We start from the raw sequence: 16,493 nt of genomic DNA on the forward strand, positions 1-16,493 counted from the left end.
CAGCACGCCTCTTAAGGATACACTGACAGCCCAGCCGGCCTGGCTCAGTGGGTGAGCGTCGAACCTATGAACCAGGAGGTGACGGTTTGATTCCCGGTCAGGGCACACGCCTGGTTGCAGGCTCCATCCCCAGGGTGGGGGCGTGCAGGGAGCAACCGATCAATGATTCTCTCTCATCATTGATGTTTCTCTCTCTCTCCCTCTCCCTTCCTCTCTGACATCAATAAACATATATATTTTTTAAAAGAATACACTGGCATCCCTTCTTAATTTCAAATGCAAAAACCAAGCTGAGAAACTGTTCTTCTCAGGAGCGTTTGAGCTCTTTCTCCCCTGCATATGACATCCGATTGGCTCAAATAAATTCCTATGAAAGGTCTAAAAACAAAAACAAAAAAAGAAGAAGAAGGCATTTACAGTTTACATCCAGCAAGCTAGAGGATACGTCTTAAGGAGTGCAATATGAGAGCATCATTTGTTTAAACTACGATCCCGTGAGGATCAATGGAGACTCGATGATGTAATAAGAATGTAAACATGTTTCCAGGCGAGATTTGTGATCACACGGGCTACCAACGCCAGTGGCAATAGTAGTGCCAAGACTACCGAGTCTGGGAAGGCGAACGGGAAGTATCCTGTTTCAGTTGTTACTGTGCTACAGTTGTTCCTCTTCACCGACGTTTCACAGTAACTGTCCTGGCCTTTGCAGGAGGCAGCACAGTAAGCGCTTGGACGCATGCCTTTGCTACCACAACTATGTACCAAGTGGCTGAGTTTGTACAGAATTCTCTTTGCAACAATAACAAAGTGTAAATCAATGAAATAAGGCCACTTTAAAATTGCATTTAATCAAAACAAAGAGAAGAGTCTAAAGCCCACAGGGGTAATTTTTTAGCAAAATGTTGGCAAGTCAGCAGACAGCGTTCAGTGCAGCTTCTCCAGCTGCTAGTTTGCTCTGTCGTAGACGCACGGTTACAGCTCCCACGAAGGGAGGAGGCTCACACACGAAGGAGTCAGAAACCATTTTAAATGAGCAGATACGCTCCTTACTTGGAACTCATACTAGAAAATAACTAGACGTTTCTGACTTGACGTACATGAGCTGCATGACATTTAGCGATGAGGCCGTTTTCGAGAGCAGCTTCGGTTCTGGCAGACATGTTTGTCCGTCAGCTCAGCCACATTCGGGGTGGTGTAGATCGCTGGGCCATTCCGGGAGCCGACCATCCTTTAGAACATCATGCCAACTGGAAAGTTAATTGCCAATTCCAATACAGAATGTGGGATGTGTGTGAAGGACACATTGTCCTGGCAAAACAAAGTGATCGCCCTCCGGTTCCTGCCAACCCCATGACTGAGTCAGCGAGCGGGTTGGGGAGGACCGGGCACAGCACCCGCCTCCAGCTGAAGAGCTGGCAACGATGCACAGAAACCAGGGCGGCGGGGATGGTGCACTTCCCTCAGAATCGTCCAGGGAGACGGCCAAGCCGTTCTACATTCTTTAGGGGAAAGAGTAGTACCCACGCCATGACACCGCACCTGCAGGAAGTGCAGGATGGAGAACTACAGTCCTAACCACTGAACCGGCCGCCGTTTTCCCAGCGAGGCGGCCCCTCCATGCTGCTGAGAGCCGAGCGACTCTGTCTCAATGCGCTGGCTTCCTGAGGCACCGATGACGTGAATTCTGCGACGCCCCCACTTGTCACGATGTCCCCTGGGCTACTCGGGTGGGGCTATTCGACAGCTCTCCCTTTCGTGAGTAAAGGAGGCAGCGGACACAGAGCTAGTGTCCACTGCAGCCATCCCCACCGGTGCCACGGGGATGTCCAAAACCCCCAACCCTGGCCACGTGGTCAGGGCACACACCTCTTTCCCCGAGCCTGTCCAATAAAAAATGACAGCAGCCAACACAATAGCCGGCCGGTGTGAATGGATCAAAATCATACCTATTTTTCTTGTCAGATCGGCAAAAAATACATTTTTTGGTGTGCTGCGGGATCTTCGTCATTAGTCTATGTGCCGTGAGATGAGAAAGGTTGAAACTCGCTGACTGACTACATATCAAGACAACCGTTCCGGCTCCAGGCGCACCAAGCTGGAGGCTGGCATTTACTCCTCCACGAGCTACTAGGAGTATATGTGGCAGCAAAGGACTAGAAACGGTATTCATTTTCTACATTTGTTTAATTACAACTGCACTTTATCAATGAGCCAGGAAGCATGCTCCTCTCTTAGCTCACAAAGCATGACTTTCCACAAGAGAGACCACACAAACCACATAACATTGCTTAAATGTTACCTATAGGATGTGACATTGTTTAAATGTTACCTATAGAAGGTAGCATTGCTTCAATGTTATTGACAGGATGTAACATTGTTTAGATGTTACTGACAGGACTTAATGTTGTTTAAATGTTCCTTATAGGATGTAACATTGTCTAAATGCTAGATGCAGTCTTCACAAGTACAGATCTGGAGACTCCCCTATCTGCCTGTGGAAGAGATGAATTCTCCGGTTGTGGCTGGAGCTCAATAAATGTTGGATTGATTGCAAAATAAAGTTCACGAAAAATTACTGACATCCTTAATGCTACAACCTGGCCATCAAGATCATTAAACACACACACGCACACACGCTATACAAGATACCTGATGTAGTTTTATTTACAAGGAAAGAAAATGGCCCTAACCGGTTTGGCTCAGTGGATAGAGCATTGGCCTGTGGACTGAAGGGTCCCAGGTTCGATTCTGGTCAAGGGCATGTACCTTGGTTGTGGACACATCCCCAGTAGGGGGTGTGCAGGAGGCAGCTGATCGATGTTTCTAACTCTCTATCCTTCTCCCTTGCTCTCTGTAAAAAAATCAATAAAATATATTTTTTTTAAAAAGAAAGAAAGAAGAAAGAAAGGAAGAAAGAAAGAAAGAAAGAAAGAAAGAAAGAAAGAAAGAAAGAAAGAAAATGCACAACAGCCTGAGCATTCCCTAACAGTGGGATTGGGTAAATAAGCCAAGACATTCATTCAAAGGAAGTTCATGTCGCCATTCAAACCTGTACTAAGAGGTTATGATGGAACGTTTACAGCACAGAAAAGAAGGTTGTGAAATTATATACAGTATGTTTTTTAATTAAAAATTTACACACACAAAAGGTTTTTAAAAAATAAGAGACAGCTATTTTCATTAGGAGGTAATGAAACATATAATCCCCACACACACTCACACACACACACACTTTTCCGTCTTCCTGGGTTTCCATAATGAGTAGGTCTGACTTTATGCTGGGCCAGGGGCACACGGGTTTCTCGGGGTATCATTCCCTGTGGCTGAGCCCAGTCATGTTGGTTTCCCTTCCTCTGAAAGCAGCTCGCAATCCTGTGGGAGGACAAGCGTGCAAACCACAGCAACTCAACGTGCTTTGGTCCCAGCAGCCTGGCAACCAGGCAGGCAGCCACCGGCTCATCCACACCCTCCTCGCTGAGGGTGAGGCCCCTGGAGACAGCCTCTCCCTGCCCCAAGGCCTCAGACCAGCCTCCGCCCCGTGCTGGCCTGCTCCCAGAGGCCTGGACTTTTCAAGGATGACGAAGCACCCTCCTCTCTCGATGCACACCTATGTCATCTGCTTGGCAGGTCTCTATTGGGTCCCCAACATTGCAACAGTGTGCAGCCTGTGGCCAGGTCACTTCTGGAATCATTGTTTAGAGGAAAAACACCACAGCAGCTCAGAGAACGGAGCCCCTGGCTCCAGCGACCGAGTGTGAAAAGTGACCGGACAAGGAAGAAAGGGAGGGGGCGGTGGTCCAGGCGCGGGACAGCAGGGCCGAGGTGGAGAAGATCGGGGTGCAGGGGCACCTGCTGCTGAGGCTGACGTACAAGGGACGTGCAGAGGAGCTGATGGGGTAGGGGGGTTGGGAAGCGCAGACAAGGTCTGGAGCAGGGGTGGGCAAACTTTTTGACTCGAGGGCCACAATGGGTTCTTAAACTGGACCGGAGGCCGGAACAAAAGCATGGATGGAGTGTTTGTGTGAACTAATATAAATTCAAAGTAAACATCATTACATAAAAGGGTACGGTCTTTTTTTTTAGTTTTATTCATTTCAAACGGGCCGGATCCGGCCCGCGGGCCGTAGTTTGCCCACGGCTGGTCTAGACCATGAAACTCCTGCGAGCCTTTCAGAGAACGTGGATCCATCCCGGGTGTCTGGTGACAACAATGCCGGGCAGTCACAGCTTTCACACCAAGACGGAGCCCCTGGCTTCCGCGGGAGGATGGGCTGGGAGCGGGCGGCCTGCGGAGCTGGACACTCAGCTTGTGATGGGGAGTGCTGAGGGAGGACATGAGCCTGCAGCCACATGAGCAACACTGGGGTGGGAAGGAGAGGGCAGAGTGAGAGAGACGCCAACGGTGGAATCCACAGGATGTGGTGACAGGATGGACGAGAGCGGGAAGGAGGAGGGAGGAAGGGAGGCAGAAGGCCAGCAGGTTCCTCACTCGGCTTTCCTGGGCCCTGGGCCATGGTTTCGTGAGCAGATGCAGTAGGAATACAGACACCACCGTGGAGTTAGCACTTCTCTGCTTGGGCACGACACACCTTCTTCTGATTCTTCGGCTTTTCTGGTAAACCTGGGGACTCCTAAAGACAGTGGGCTGCACTGTTTTGGTCTAACTTACAAGTCTCTGTAAGATTCAGAGAATGACCTTCAAGTTACCGGTTATATTCTTGATGTGGATAGACTTGCAGCGTGCAGGCACATCCCCAAGTAATGCCTGGGCCTCCGTTAAACGCGGAACCCCGAGCATAAATAAGAGCCCTCTCCTACGGGGTCTCGCTGTCGAACGCTGGGCATTTCGGAGAAACTGTCACTTTTAATGAACTCAGCCAAGTTCAAAGGCTCATCCCATAAAAGCCTGCAGGAACTTTTCTGCATAAACGGCGAGAAGGACTTTTAATTGGCCTCTCGTTAGTGACAAAGGGGTATTTCTCGAGCTCCTGGCAGAGCTTTAAGCCATTTGCTCCCGTAAGTACTTGGAATATCCCCTCTGTCCTCACCGACTATAACCGTGTAAGGCTGACACTTAACTCCGCTGGGTCCGAGTCACCACGCGACCACAGGAATCCCGTTACTGAAATGGATCCGCTCTGTGAGCGCCTGCCCTGCGCTGGCGGCTGCGGGGACGGCACAGAAGCCCAGGAGGAGGCGGCCACCCTTCAGCGAGTGTCCCAGAGGCTCAGCGTCCTCCCCATTGGCTCATCCCGCCAAGCACACGCCCGTCTCTAAAGGAAGTCACCTTCTCTTGCACCAAGTCCTAGCAGCTTTGCAAGTCTACACCTCGTTACATCTCACACACACACACACACACTCACACACACCACACACACTCACACACACACACACCACACACACCACACATACCACACACACACACCACACACACCACACATACCATACACACACACACCCCACACACACCCCCCACACACACACACACACCACATACCACACACATACACCACCGCTCCCCACTTCTTGCCTGGGGCTGGTCTTTCTTCTCTCTCAGTCCTCCACACATGGGCACTCCACCCCACCCCCTGTGCCTGCCACCCCCACGCCCACCACCCCCATGCCCACCACCCCTGCTCACAGGCCTGTCAGGGAGACCCTGCGCAGCCCTCAGCCCCTCCTCATACCCCGAGGCTCCCATGCACCTTTTTTTTTTTAAATATACTTTTATTGATTTCAGAGAGGAAGGGAAAGCGAGAGAGAGGAACACCAATGGTGAGTTACTGATCGGCTGCCTCCTGCATGCCCCGAGCATCGGCCCTGACTGGGGGTCAAACCTTGACCTCCTGGTTCATAGGTCAGCGCTCAACCACCGAGCCAGGCCCCCCGGACCTTCTCCATCGCATCACCCCCTCCACAAGGTCCTCCATCCCCTCATCCTACCGTTTCCCTCTTCTCTAAGCAGCCCCTCCACTGGCCACAGAATCCCGTCCCGGGAGGCGATGACCACACACAGCTCTCCTTCCCGGCCTCGCTGGGCTTCCCCACGACACGGGCTGGGCCACACCACGCGCCCACCACAGCGCCCGCCGGTTCGGAGCAGACACCCCACAAACAACACACCCCAGGAGCCAGGCTCGGCCTCGGGCCTCTGCCAACGCGCCTCTCTCGGGGCTTTGTGACCATCAGAGGAGATCACCGACTCCCCTGGCAAACTCTCTACAGAGGGGCCTGGAGGGACAGTGTCCCGGGGCAGCACGTGCATTCTCACAGCGGAGGACGGACGAAGGACAGACGGACAGATGGACAGCCCACTCAGGCTCCCGCGGCATCAGGAGCCCCAGGGTCGCGGCCAGCAGAGGCCTGCAGGCTGGGGGTCACCGGCCAGGAGTCTCCCCTGGAGAGAGGCTGTGAGATGAGCTGAGGCCCCGTGGCGAGCCCAGGCCGGGGTCCCCACCAGCACACGGGGCAGCAGCATCGGCCAGCACGAAGGAGGCCCAGCCGCCACCTCCCTGACAAGCGCCTTGGCTTCCGATGAGCGATGAGCGTGGAGCCCTGAGCTGCAGCGAGGGGTCGGGGAGCCTGCGGCACAGCCCTGGGGTGGGGGTCTCCCACACAGGCCCAGGCCTGTCCCGCCAGAGGGCCACACCCCACAGGGAGGAAACAGGATGCTCCTGCAGCGGGGCAGCCGGTATGGCACACTCAGCTCCCTGCGCTCCCTCCCAACCGCCTCGTCCTTGGCCACAGCCTCCACTCAGGAACCTGCTGCCACAAGGTCCAGACTCACACAGCTGACCACCCACCACCCTCGTCACCAGCCGGCTGGGACCCACACTCCTGCCCCCCCCCCCCCCCACACACACACACACAGACTAGCATCTGCAGGGAGGGCGGCTACACTAAGGGAATTAACAAAAGAGTGAGTCGTGTGACTTAATCATTAAAGATCAGCCCCAGAGCAGACATGTGCTGAAAGGCCGATGGGCGGCAAATTTCCTCTCGTCATCGTCTCTCCTGCGAGGACGCCCCCTGGGGTAGCGGGGTCTCAGGCGCACCCACAGCTGCCGTGGAGGCTGAGCGATGTCCATGCGTCCAGACAAGCTGCGGAAACACTGTGGCCGGCGCCCGTGGCACCTGCGTGGACACTGAAGGGCAGGCGGCCTGTCACAGAGCCCAAGTGGGACCTTCCCTGCCCTCCTCCCACAGCGGCAGCCCTAGCACCCAGGACCCGGCAGGCGCGGCCCCGGAGGAGAGGAAAGGCCCCTGCGTCCTGGCAGGAAACCGAGGAGGCTGCCGCTCCGTGAATCCCACCCAGCCTGGGGGCAGTCAGAGGCTGCCGCTCCGTGAATCCGGCCCAGCCTGGGGCAGTCAGAGGCTGCCCTGCGCCTGGGGCCTGTTTATCGCAGGATCAGCCTGGGAATGACAGTGCGGCTCCTGATAACAGCGCTCAGCTTCCCGCAGCGAGACAGAGGGGTCAGAATGCAGTCCTGCGGCTGTGGGGGGAACAGTCCACGCTGGCTGCTGGGGGAGCTGCAGGGAGGGAAGCGGAGCTCCCCCAGGGAGACAACCCCAGTGCGAACTCTCTCGAGACCACCAAGCAGTATCAGTCGTTCGCGGACAACACGTCACTCCTGGGTTAATGTGCAGAACCAAACTGGGGACCCAGAGGCCAAAGTCACCTTTTCCCACAGTGATGCCAGTGAAGGGTGGCAAATGCCTCCACCTTGGGCCTCCACCCTGGGCCTTCACCCTGAGCCTTCACCCTGGGCCTCCACCCTGAGCCTTCACCCTGGGCCTTCACCCTGGGCCTCCACCCTGAGCCTTCACCTTGGGCCTCCACCCTGGGCCTTCACCCTGAGCCTTCACCCTGGGCCTCCACCCTGAGCCTTCACCCTGAGCCTTCACCCTGGGCCTCCACCCTGAGCCTTCACCCTGGGCCTTCACCTTGGGCCTCCACCCTGGGCCTTCACCTTGGGCCTCCACCCTGGGCCTTCACCCTGGGCCTCCACCCTGGGCCTTCACCCTGGGCCTCCACCCTGGGCCTTCATCCTGAGCCTCCACCCTGGGCCTTCACCCTGGGCCTTCACCCTGGGCCTCCACCCTGGGCCTTCACCTTGGGCCTCCACCCTGAGCCTCCACCCTGGGCCTTCACCCTGGGCCTCCACCCTGGGCCTTCACCTTAAGCCTCCACCCTGAGCCTCCACCCTGGGCCTTCACCCTGGGCCTCCACCCTGGGCCTTCATCCTGAGCCTTCACCCTGACCCTTCACCCTGGGCCTTCATCCTAACCCTTCACCCTAGGCCTTCATCCTGGCATCCCAATGGAACACTACTCCCAGCTCACACAGATCTGACTGAGCTACTCCTCATCTGACTGCGTTCACTCCCATGGTCTTGGGTTTGGAGGTCAGCGTTACTATTGTGGGGTGAAAAGCTGTGAAAAGGGTTCCCTTTCCATTCTCATGTGAGTGTAAAAAATTGGGTTACAAAATGGTAGTGGAAGTAATTTTTAAAATGCATCTCCGTTTTTATTTTGCGTGTTTTGAAAGGAGTCAGTCACTCCGAATAGTACGAAACCTCATTCATGTGGCATCCAGAGAGGGGAGGCCGGAGGAGTGGCTTCCTGAATAACAAGCACTGTGTGTCCCTCTGCCAGCTCCCCTCCCCCTGTCCCTGTCCCTCCCCCACCATGCTGGCGGGAGGGGCTGTCACTCAGGGGGGCCCAGCCCCCTGGCCCCGAGGCAGCATGTGACGCAGGCCGGAGCAGTCACAGCCCTGGCCATGGTGGTGCATTGAGAAGTAGGCACCTGACCCCAGCGCCCAGTGTTCTTTCACTTAATTAAATTGTGTATAAACCTTGGGAAGGAGGAGGCCTCTTTTCTTTTCATTCAAAAGCCTCCACCACGTAGTAGACTTGGAGTGAAATCAACCTCAGAGCTCTGAGAAATTCCACGAGCCTCCCGGGTACCGCTCTGTCCCGAGCCAGCGGCCCCAGGAACGACCGCGCACACGGTCAGCGTTGCCAGGGCGGTTGGCATCACTGGCGATGCACGGACCCCTGACTCGCTCACCATCCCACCCACACCCGACTGAAGTTCACCTGAGCAGGAAGGAGCCTGCCCCAAATGAACCACATGCTTCTCTACTGGCTTTTTTCTAGTTTTTTAGTTAAAAAAAAAAAAAAAAAAGCCATACTAAATACAATGCACAAGTGAACCTCTTCTTCCTACATGTGTATTGAGTTCAGAGAGGAAGGGGGAGGTAGAGAGTAAGTCACAATCTCACTGCCCTCTCCTCTGTCCCGGCCACTCATCCACACGTGCGCACGATGCGTTTGTGTGAGCAGGCGGGGCAAAAGGAGGCTTCGGGTGGTGAGTTCGAGAAACACAGAGTTAACTCTTGTATTATTATTCATTACTGTAGCATTTTCCAAAGGAACAGCTGTCACCCTACCTTGCCGCACCTGCATGCATCCGAAGCCGACGCACCCCAGCTGAATTTCAGCAGGAGGGCAGCCATGTCACCTGGCCCATCAGAACAGCCCGGAGAGCCCCAGCCGGTTTGTCTCAGTGGATAGAGTGTCAGCCCACGGACTGAAGGGTCCTGGGTTCAATTCCGGTCACGGGCATGTATCCTGGATGCAGGCTCCATCCCGGCCCTGGTCAGGGCGTGTGCAGGAGGCAACCCATCAATGTGTCTCTCTCACATCAATGTTTCTCTCTGTCTCTCCTCTTCCTTCCACTCTCTCTAAAGAACAACAGAAAAATATCCTCGGGTGAGGAGTAACATCATCATCATCCTCATCCTCATCCTCATCCTCATCATCAAGAACAGCCCAGAGAGCCTGCCTCGCGCTTGATGTTTGCCATGAATTTTGAAAACCTTCCATTCAGCGTTGTGCAAAGTGTATTACACGCTTCGGGTCACCTCCATTCACGGCCACCCTGAGGGTCCAATGATTGCTTCGTGCGGAGGCGGAAGCGAAGACCCAGATACCTAGGAGGAGGCAGAGCTGGAGTACACACCCGGCCGCCCGTGCCCTGGGAGACGGTCCTTGTTATTCCCTCGGGAATAGAACTACCTGTTCAAGAGGAAAGACGTCCTTATCTTTTTAAGCACCAGCAGCAGCAGGAACGGTGTCATGCGTAGTCTTACTACGCAGAGTGTCCACGTGGGCGCCATTCTACGGCTGCAGGTAGACAGTGTCCACTCCATCTCTACAAAGCGATTCCTTCCCGGGACAACAACTCATCTCTGAGAACCACTACGCCATTCTCTCACCTGGATATCTGCACAGTGCCTGCGTTTCTTAAAGTGACAGGAGGAGAAGCTGCCAAGAGGCCCCAAGTCACATTCCTCATCCTGTTCCAAGCCTTCGACCCCGCCCTGCCGTGGCCGCCCCCCCTGGTTACCTGAGCCCTGTCACACCCACTAGCAGTCCTTCCAGTGGGAGGTAGGAAACAGCCATTTCTGCCACATCCTCTCTCTTTCCAGGATGAAAACCTCACTCGAGGCCGCTCTCTCTTTCAGTCATACCCAGAAGAGGCCAAGAAAGTGAGAGCTTACCAGCGGTTCTCAACCTGTGGGTCGAGACCCCTTTGGCGGTCGAACGACCCTTTCACAGTGGCTGCCTAAGACCACCCTGCATATCAGATATTTACATGACGATTCATAACAGTAGCAACATGACAGTTATGAAGTAGCAACGAAAATAATTTTATGGTTGGGTCACAACATGAGGAACTGTATTTAAAGGGCCTGAAGGTTGAGAGCCACTGGCTTAACTTAAGCACACTGTCCACTAGACCATCTGAGCCAGGAGCCTTGGGACACTAAAAGGCATGGTCAACGTGTCCAATGGTCTAGCTGGGGAAACGAAACCAAACCAACTAAAACACACACACACAGCCTCTCCGGGAAACGTGGACAGTGACGTAGGCCACACCTTGTTACTGACGATGCCTTCAGACGACACAGTAGATTTCAAATCTAATCCTTTAAGAGTGGGTTTGAGTTTAAATTCAAATCTCAATCTCTTTCAAGAGAATGAGGTGTTATCAGTGCAGCTAAAACCCTTAAAGTGAAAAAAAAAGAAGTGTGAGCTGATTGGGCTGTAATAATTCCTATAATGACACGATCACTGAAAACAGACTAAATGTTTAAAGTAACTTCTCTTAGGTCCTCAGCGCCACCTGGAATGGTAAATTGGGAGAATTACAGCTGTCTGAAAATCTCAGCACATTAATGAAGCCCCCTGCATATTTGTGGGGGAGGGGAAGTAGAGAAAAATTGGGTGAAATGGTTTATAATTTTCAAGGTTCCTATCAGCACATCTCCAACAGTTCTCAACCACAGAAGCGTTCATTAGTGGATAAACATCCCTTTAGCCAAACGGCCCAGAGCTACAGTCCCAGGGTCTCGTTTAAGAGTTGTTCTTGCGGGAACAAAACCAGGCACCCTGAGCATTCTCTGCCTCCCCGTCCCACGCACCCCGGGCATGTGCCCTGACTGGGAACCGAACCCTGACCTCCTGGTTCATAGGTCGACGCTCAACCACTGAGCCACACCAGCCGGGCGAAAACAATTTTGAAAAAGCTTATGCTGACAGCGAAGGGACATGAGTCTCGATGACGCATCTGGGAACCATCCGGACCTTTCTCTGGTGGCCTCTGCTGAGACTTCTGGCCTCTACGCAAAGTGGAGCGAGGCTTAGGGAAGTGAAAACTGATTTCTCAGCTGCAGAAACGTCACTGCCGATGAGAGGAGGGGGAACAAATGACCCCTGTGCTTCCGTGGCCCCAGTGCAGGGAGCTGGTCCGCGCCAGCGCTGGCTGGGGCTCACCTGGGACAGGCACCCAGGAGAGGGTCTATCCACCTGAGCAGGTGAGCGACTCGGCGGGACACCGAGGCTCCCCTCACGCCTTTTCCTGAAACCGCGACTCCCCTCATGCCTTCTCCTGAAGCAGTTTCTCAGGCCGCCCCGACTTGCAAGTTCAGTCCTTGTGCGTGCCCTCCCCAGAAGCAAAGCAGACAGCGAGTTCAGGAGGGAAGCGGCTAAAAATCAGCAAAGAAAATGTAAGTGACGGTCTGATGACAGGATGGGAGAGAGAGAAGAACACGAGGCCGGGCACACGTTCAGCCCTCAGATTCAGGCTGCGGGTGGTGGGAGCAAGCGGTGTTTATCTCGGGAGCTCCAGAGACCTCACTACATTGAGGGACAAGAAGGGCTTTCATAGCGACGACCTCAGTGACTGACAGAGGTCCCGCTACCTCCCGAAAAGTCCAAGAGGGAGGCTACCTAACACATTTGACCAAGGTTTTCCTGAAAGGTATTTCCAATCAGGTGCTGAAGGGGGAGCTGAGTCATCCAGAAAGCTGACCAGGTGCCTAAGTCACGTGAGCAACGGAGAGCCGGAACGTTAAAGCCCAGAGCCCCCCATAAATAACTGCAGGATGCTGAGATGCGTGGAGACAGGGCCAGCTACCGCTCCGAGACCGCATACTCGGCCGCCGTGGGACGTGAGCTTTAAAAGGGTGCAAACTAAGTATAAAAACATGTATGGATAATTTATAGAAAAATATTACATGTGTGTAAATATGGTCACAGAAAAGTAAAAATTCACACAAAAAAATGAAGATATTTTGTGAACCCAGTATCTTTATAAATTTACAAACATAAAAATATAAATGTGTCTTTTTAAGTTCCCTGTGACCGTTAAGTCTCACTAGTGTTTAATCTGGATTGATCGACATTAGTTACCAATTGTATACCATTGATAAAAACATAAATATTACCTATTTTGTAAATGATTGTGAAAAATAAACATCAGTTGCTTCAGAAATACTTCACTTAAGGAGATGGATGAGCCTCTTTTCCCATTAAGTTCACAGATGAGTGGTGCTGAAATGAGACGAAAGTCGGCACCAATTCTATTCCTCGCTGCCCCTCCCCCTACATTAATCTAAAGGCTGAGAAGACTTGTTCACACAAATAACTACATGGAAATTTAAATTTGTTGTAATAACTTTCCTCAATAGTTTAAATTCCTTCTGGGACATATTTCAAAAATAATCTCAGGGTGATCGATCATCAAAATTATTTTTAATGATCAACTGACAACTCAATTAAGTCCTCTTTCAATCTGTGGGAAGTGAAGAACTGGATGCCACCTGATTTGCAAAGGTATTTGTTCTCCTGTCACTGGACTCATTCATTTTCATCAACACCAACCCCACTATCTCCATCGCCCTTTTGTGTGGAGCCCAGGAGTTCGTTCCCCCACCAGGGTCTGAAGGGCACCCTAGTGGGACAAGAGATGTATGGGAGACAGGCCTTTCTCTGGTCGAGTGGGAGATGGCCCAGAGTAGGGGTGGGGAACGTCCGGCCCTCGGACAAATCATTTGGTCGGGCCGTGCCAAGGCATTAGGGTGAATTAATTTAATGTTTGAGCAAATATAGCAGGATGATGTTTAAGCTGGTAATTTTGCATGGTCCTCGAATGATATTATAAATATTCAAATAGCACTTGGCAAAAAAAAGGTTCCCCACCCCTGGTCTAGTGGGAAAGGGGAGGTGGGAGAGGGGACTACAGAAGCTAAAGCGGCCAGCGTGGCTCAGTGGTTGAGCATCGAGTCAGGAACCAGGAGGCCACGAGTTCGATTCCCAGTCAGGGCACCTGCCTGGGTTGTGGGCTCGATCCCCTGTGGGGGGCGTGCGGGAGGCAGCTGATTGATGATGTTTCTCTCTCATCATCGATGTTTCTCTCTCTCTATCCCTCTCCCTTCCTCTTTCTCTAAAAATCTATAAAACATATTTTTTAAAAAGAAACTAAAGAAGGTGTATCATAATGGACACAGACAGTAGAGGGTGAGGGTATGTGCTGGGGGGTGGGAGCGCCTGGGGAGAGGTCAATGGGGGAAAAAGGAGACTCATGTAACACTTTAAACAATAAAGAATTTTTTTAAAAAGGGTATCACAGTTCCGATCCGGACGTAGACTCTGATGTCCCCCCGGACCCCTCACCACCATCGGAAGCTCTCCCGTGACCCGACAATGTCCTCTTCGGGCCTGAGTCTCAGACATCTCTGGGTTCGAGCTCCGTCCTCCTCCCACCGCAGCCCCGTGAGTCTGACCTCTCGTTACCCTCTGATCACTAAGACACAGACAGCCCTGCTGATGGCTTCATGTGTTGACACTGAAGAATGCAGTGGGAAGATCTCCTGCCTGCACGCACACCCTGATTTGGCTTTTCCAGAATCAAAACAGAAAAACCTGTATTTTATGCAAACCTGCCAATTACTGTGTTTTAATTACAGCCATTTTTACCCACCCCCAGAGTCTGCTAACCACGAGTCCTGCTCGGTGACGCTGTGGGAACCGGCGGGCTTGCGGAGCTGTCTCCCGAGTGAGCACCTCCTCCTCTGAGCCCAGTGTCTCTGTGCCGAGGGACCCGCGTTCTGGGCGAGGCTGCACATCCCATAAACACCAGGCTGGTGTGGGGGGGGGGGGGGTTGTTTGGGGTTTTCTGCTTTTAAATATATTTTTATTGCTGTCAGAGAGGAAGGAAGAGGAAGAGGGAGAGGGAGAGGGAGGGAGAGGGAGAGAGAGAGGTAGAGAGAGAGAGAAACCTCAATGAGGAGAGAGAATCATGGATCGGCTGCCTCCTGCACGCCCCACACTGGGGATCGAGCCCATAACCTGGGCATGTGCCCTGACCGGGAATGGAACTGTGACCTGCTGGTGCAGAGATCGATGATCAACCACTGAGCCACTCCGGCCGGGCTGTTTGGGTTTGTTATGCAAAGAGATCCTTGCACAGATGTTGGGCATCCGGGTGTGAGTGGCCTGACATGCCATCTTCCATCAGGATCTGGGTAAGGTGACCCTTTTGTGACCTACGTCGCCCTGGGTCACGGGAACAGCAAGGTTGGGTGCGGGTGGCAGGGATACTCATTCCCAGTCATCACTGTCCCACGGTCCAGCTCCAGGGGCCTCTCTCTCTCTCCTGAGCGACCAGGGCCCTTCTTTCTCCTCCGTGACTCGTTTCCTGAGCCCATTTCTTCTGCGGCCCACTTCTCCTACCTCTGTGACTTTCTAAATAAATGTTCTCTCACAGTGTGAGTCTCGCCTCTGAGTTCTTTCTTAGCCAGAACTCAATATGGAGGTCGCTGAGCCGAGGTCAGGCCTGACCCCACCGGTCAGACGCCTGCCATTTCACCACCGACAGTGGCGGTTCATCAATGCTCACTATTATTCTAAAGCAAGGCACGCCTGCAGCGGCCATGTCAGGGGCGGGGCCTTCTTTCTGCTGAGCGAGGGCCATTGGATATTCATCCTCCTCCTATATAATAAAAGGCTAATATGCAAATTGTGCCCTCGACAGGGAGTTCAACTGGGAGTTCGACCAGGGGGCCGTGCCGGCCGGGCTTTCTCTTTGTTGAAAGCAGTGAATACTGATGCCTGGGGGGAAGACATATTTGTAAAGCCAGCCATCAGACTAGCAGTGGTCAATTGCCCCTTTCTTTTAAATCTTACTTAAAATGTACAGCTGCCCAAATAAATGTCCGGATGACGACACACTAAGAAATAATCTTCCTTCTTCCCCCACCATTGCCATTGGCACTGCTGATTCTTTTCTTTTTTCTTTTTTAATATATTTTTATTGATTTCAGAGAGGAAGGGAGAGGGAGAGAGAGAAAAGCATCAAGGATGAAAGAGAATCATTGACCGGCTGCCTCCTGCACACCCCTGACTGGGGATCAAGCCCGCAAACCGGGCATGGGCCCTTGACCAGAATTGAACCCAGGACCCTCTGTCTGCAGGCTGAGCTCTATCCACTGAGCCACACCAGCCAGGGCCCGGCTGTTTCTGCGGAATAACAGGGAGGACAGGAGAGCAGTGCGGTCTGCCAGCGCGACCGTCTGGATGTGGAGGGAGGTCCCAGATGATGCGGTCACTCACACATACTCGATGGCTGTTATCTGTCGCTCCCAACATCTCTTGAAGGAGAACGTCACTGCAGAATCCGCCTCCCCTCCTCTGCCCAAGCTCAGGAGGAAGCCACAAGAAGACACGCCATTGTCTGAGACACGCCACACTCCAGGGTGGGGGTGGAGGAGGTGGAAACTGGCGGGGAAGAGGAAGGGCCTGGCTATTTAAAGCACAGATCCACTCCGTTCACACTGGACACGCAGCTGCGCCTCACTGCTGTGGGGAGGACCTGAGAACGAAGCTTCTATGCTTTTGTCTGAGCTCCAGCTGTCTAGGACGGGGGCACGCCCACCGGGGCTGTTCCTCCTCCGGCAAGGCCTATGCCAAGCCCTCACCTTCCCCTTCAGCCTGGCGGGGGGGGGCGGGGGGGGCCTCGGCCTGACCTTCCACACAATTTCTCTGTCACGGGTTCATGCGCTGCCTCACCCAGGGCGTCAGTTTTAACGAAACACAAACACCTCCCCTGGGGAAAAGTGTAACTTAAACGAGACACAACGAGGAGC

General features: G+C 53.3%; 1 protein-coding gene across 3 annotated transcripts in view; it reads right to left on the reverse strand.

Moving 5' to 3' along the window:
* The window catches only part of DOCK4 (dedicator of cytokinesis 4), a 197,137-nt gene that overhangs the window by 171,129 nt on the left and 9,515 nt on the right, over nucleotides 1-16,493 (reverse strand). The gene's annotated exons all lie outside the window — the stretch shown is intronic.

This window comes from Myotis yumanensis, unplaced genomic scaffold, assembly GCF_028538775.1.
Source record: "Myotis yumanensis isolate MYYU_CA2020_CCGP unplaced genomic scaffold, mMyoYum1.0.hap1 SCAF_9, whole genome shotgun sequence".
Classification (NCBI taxonomy): Eukaryota; Metazoa; Chordata; class Mammalia; order Chiroptera; family Vespertilionidae; genus Myotis; species Myotis yumanensis.